This window comes from Penaeus monodon, chromosome 5 (assembly GCF_015228065.2).
Source record: "Penaeus monodon isolate SGIC_2016 chromosome 5, NSTDA_Pmon_1, whole genome shotgun sequence".
Lineage (NCBI taxonomy): Eukaryota > Metazoa > Arthropoda > Malacostraca > Decapoda > Penaeidae > Penaeus > Penaeus monodon.
In genome coordinates, this window is record NC_051390.1 from 24,073,294 (window position 1) to 24,078,293 (window position 5,000).

The 5,000-nt window shown below is 36.7% G+C and overlaps 1 long non-coding RNA gene across 1 annotated transcript in view; it reads left to right on the plus strand.

Moving 5' to 3' along the window:
* LOC119573133 overlaps positions 1-5,000 on the plus strand; it is a 6,812-nt gene that overhangs the window by 898 nt on the left and 914 nt on the right. The window lies entirely within an intron of this gene.

Below are 5,000 nucleotides of genomic sequence, written 5' to 3' on the forward strand. Positions count from 1 at the left end.
CTGCCATTGTGATGAAAAATTGATTAGAATAGAATTCCTCGATATCTATCATCTATTATCGGATAACTCCCCTGTCTCGACGTATTTCCTTATTGTTCAGAGAAACTCCCACTTATATAATATGGCTTCTGATCACATCAAAATACCTCATCATAACCTCGAGTTAATATTCCTAACTTGTTGCAGTCTATTTATCTAGTCTTGCGTAACCTACTATTGATTCTATAGAAACGACGGTTGATAATTTTTTTTTTCTGAAGGCCCAAAATCAAAACCTGCTAAATGAGACCAGTAAGGAACATTTCTAGTCTGCACATGACAGCTTATCAGACTTTATTTTATCCATCATTTAGCATAACTATTCCATAGTGCACACATCTGATTATTCCATCTCCTCGAACTGATTATCATCCATGCATCCTTGCTGCCACTATCCTTTTTCAGCAGGTAGATTTTCATCCGTCAAGTTATTAAAAAATGATGGCAAAAACCCGGGCAGTTTCGGCCTCCGTAAACTGTGAAAAAATAGACTACAGGGCCAACTAACCTGATCTGTTGTTCTATGGGCTGACGCCGCAGGGCCTATGGGCCGTGACGGTTACCTAGTGGTCATTTGTGTCTATATTTGTCTACTATCTAAAGGCGAATTTAGCACCTTGTAGATATATTTTGGCAGATATATTGCGTGTAGCAGTTTGTGCTATGTATAGTAAATAGGAAAGTTTGTATTCTCAACGCACGCATAGCAACATTTAAGAGATATATGTTCAAAAGGAAAACGTAGACTAATACTCATGGAAAATTGAGTATCTAGTTCGCATCGAGAGGAATGAGAAATGTACAGACAAATACACAACATAAGTGTGTCTGAATGCTTATATCTGCATATACAAACCTTGGCATAACTGCTGAATAATACTAACTACTTTACATTTTGCTGAAAGTAACAAAATGGCTCGAGGTATGTACTTAAAACCAGCGATTGTTGCTAAATACTTGTGTATATATTTGAAGATTTCAGAAAAGAATGGTTAATGCTTAAGACAAATAAATGTGTTAGACATCAAAGTCCATATAGCACTATGGTAAAGTATTGTGGCGGAAAAGGTGAAAAAAGAGCAAACGATAAGGATAAACGGACAGAGGAAGGGGATGAAGAGAAGGAAAATGAAAGGCGGAGAAGAAAAAAAAAAAAAAATGCTGAGGCGAGGGCTGAGGTTTAAGGCAGGGGTGATCCCTACCTTGGGCCTCAGTCTCCGCCTTTTAACCCCCCTCCCCAGACAACAAGCAAGGGATGGGGAGGGGGGGGGAGAAGGAAAGGAGGAAAGAAAGAAAGAAAAATAAAAAAGCAATGGCCGCACACGTGACTCTTCCAGACATTCCTTTCATCCAAGGTCTGATGATAAATACTTAAACCTTGCTTTCTACAAGACCATTGGCCCCAAGACTTTTAGTCCGAGGGCGATAGCGGTCTGGAGGCCACAAGGATTGGCAAAAAGATTGATTGAAATTTGATATTTTTCTTCATGTTTTTTTTTCTTTTTGTGGTCAATATGAAAATGTAAAATTATGAGAATGTTATAACTTAAATTCTATATTTTTCATAGTTCCGATATGTAATTCTGAAAGAGAGAGAGAGAGAGAGAGAGAGAGAGAGAGAGAGAGAGAGAGAGAGAGAGAGAGAGAGAGAGAGAGAGAGAGAGAAGAAAGAAAGAAAGAAAGAGAGGAAGAAAGAGAGAGAGAGAGAGAGAGAGAGAGAGAGAGAGAGAGAGAGAGAGAGAGAGAGAGAGAAAGAAAGAGAGAGAGAGAGAGAGAGAGAGAGGAGAGAGAGAGAGAAATATATATAATATTTATATATATATATATATATAATATATATATATATATATATATATATATATATATATATATATATATATATATATATATATATATATATAATATATATATATATATATATATATAGAGAGAGAGAGAGAGAGAGAGAGGGAGAGAAAGAAAGAGAGAGAGAGAGAAGGTTGGAGCCTCCCGGCCAAAGCTATCAGGGAAGTGACCGAGTGGCGCCTCTGCCTCTGGAGAGAAACGTGGTTGGTGATCTTAGCCTCTGTTGAACCTGTAAGGAACATCCCTCTCTAGTTCCTGAAGAATATGAAGGACAAGAATTTTGAACTGCTTAATTATGGTACTTTGGTTAACAGGTTATTGTCGATTTGTTTGTAGATTTACATAAAAAAAAATTATATCCAAAGGCAACGAGACGAAAATATTCCTAAACCACTTAAATCAGGCCAAAACCTGGGACACAATGAGCGAGAGAGGTAATGAGAGAGACATAATAAGATATATAATGAGAGATAATGAGAAAGGGAGATAATGCGATATTAGAGAGATATAATATAAAGAGATAGTGAGAAAGACAGAGATAAATAGATAGATAGATAGATAGATAGAGGAAGAGAGAGAGAGAGAGAGAGAGAGAGAGAGAGAGAGAGAGAGAGAGAGAGAGAGAGAGAGAGAGAGAGAGAGAGAGAGAGAGAGAGAGAGAGAGAGAAGGGGCGGGGGGGGGGGGGAGGCAACCAAGCAGACAAAGAGAAAAAGTAAAAAAAAAAAACAATAATAATAATTATAAGTAAATAAATAAATAAGACAAAGAAAGAGAAAGATAACGTAACGGATAAGTATTAAAATTTATCACACGTCCATCTGGCATTCGGGCATCGCAAATATCCCGTGCGACAGAGAAGCTTTATGGAGGCGGGCGAGGGGGGCGACCGCAAGGGATAACCCAACGCTATACAATATCCTTACGATAATGCCTCGTAGATTTGTACATTGTGGTTGGCAACTGCTATGATTTGTATACCGTGGTTGGCAAATTCCATGATCGGCCTACATTTCTAGTTTCATATATTAGAAAAATTAAATAAATAAAGAGAATGCAGACAAACACAAGGGGCAATACATTTTTTTTTCAAGGAAAAGCTTAACAATATATGAATTATTAAATTTTTTGGAAGACCTTGAGGAAAATTAACACCTGTTGTCGCCTCCAACGCCTCTAACTCGAATCTCTGTTAAGCGTGCCTTCCCTCATGTGTTTTTTCCGATCAAAAAGTACACTTAATAAATTTATGTACATAGTTTTTATTTCTATACTTATCTTCACTCGGATGCTGATATATTTTAGCTTACATACAATATTCTATTATTGATTAAAAAAAAAAATCACAATCTACCGGTGGCAATATTTGTGAGGTGCCAGAAGTCATCTGAATATAGAAAATGGGCGTAATTCTATACCATTATTTAATTGATATAAAGACTATCTGTCTTGGAAGGCTCAGGTGAAGCTAACCTGCGCGAATCTCACTGAACTGCAAGATGTCTTCTTTTTCTTGAAATTCAACCATTACATTCTAAGCGTTCTAAGCCCTTATGTGGTACTGAGATTCGATATTCTTTATTTACAATATATATAGAATACAGTTTGTAGTTTCAGAATACTCGCACAAAATGTGTGGTTGGAATATCTAATATTTCTTTATTACCGAAAAGAGAAGGCAATAAAGTAATAAACGCATGAATAAATACGTAAAAAGATGAATTGAATGAATGAATATTGATGAGATAACCTTCCTTTCATAAAACCGTGTGAGTGATTATATATATATTTTAAAAAGAGCCGTTTAATATTTCTTTAATCTGTACTGATCGACATCTTCCACGTGCTTCACACCAAGACGTGACCATTTCTTTCGGTATTTTGATTTTAAAATCAGTATTAGTGAACTCACACCAGTTTGACTGTATGACTTTGGTTAATGGCTAAGTAGTAATTCATTTGTTTCCTTGTGATTAATATCACTCTGACAGAAATTTTGATTACCATAAACACACACACACACACACACACACACACACACACACACACACACACACACACACACACCACACACACACACACACACACACACACACACACACACACACACACACACAACACACACACACACACACACACACACACACACACACACACACACACACACACAAGAGCACATTGCACAATATATCCATGTTTGTGTGAATAAGTGTGTATACTCATTCACATCTTTAAATCTCTATCAAGGACCCAGTATTGTAAGCATTAAGGCCCCTACCATCAACCTCTTACCTAAATACGACGGAAAACAATAACAAATAAACCGTGGAATCTCAACGTTTCTTTCAGTGGAATTGCTTGTACAGTTACGTCAACTTCGGGGAAATCCGTCGACACAGGAGATAACTTTGCGATAACGAAGATGACCATTTCCCGTTCTTTTTTTTTGTTGTGTTTTCTTTCATGACGATATAATGAAACGTATGGAAGAAGGTGGGTGAAAAGAACCCAGTTTTTAGAAGACTGTATTGTTTTCCTACTCTGTTAAATTTTCCCTATTGAGACGAATTTCGTGAAACGGCAACCGTCACTGTCACATTTCCTTTTGGAGAAAAAAGAAAAGACACTGTGATGTCTTTTCATATTAAGTAAATCTTTCAGATAACCAGCGGCCTAATCGTTCTTCAAATTTCAACAGATGAACCTGGAGCAATTTACAGTAGATATTCACAAGAGAGGAACGATTTTAAAATGCATTCAAGGAAAGAATTTGTGAGAGCACTGATGACTAAGCGATATCAGGTAATAACGCGTTAGCGGAACACACACACACACACACACTCACACACACACACACATACACACACACACACACACACACACACACACAAACACCACACACACACACACACACACACACACACACACACACACACACACACACACACACACACACACACACACACACACACACTCACAGATATATATATATATATATATATATATATATATATATATATATATATATATATATATATATATATATATATATATATTATTTTGTAAATCCGGTTATGTGAGACTCTAGAATTGGAATAAAAGTGTATGGGTGAGAGTG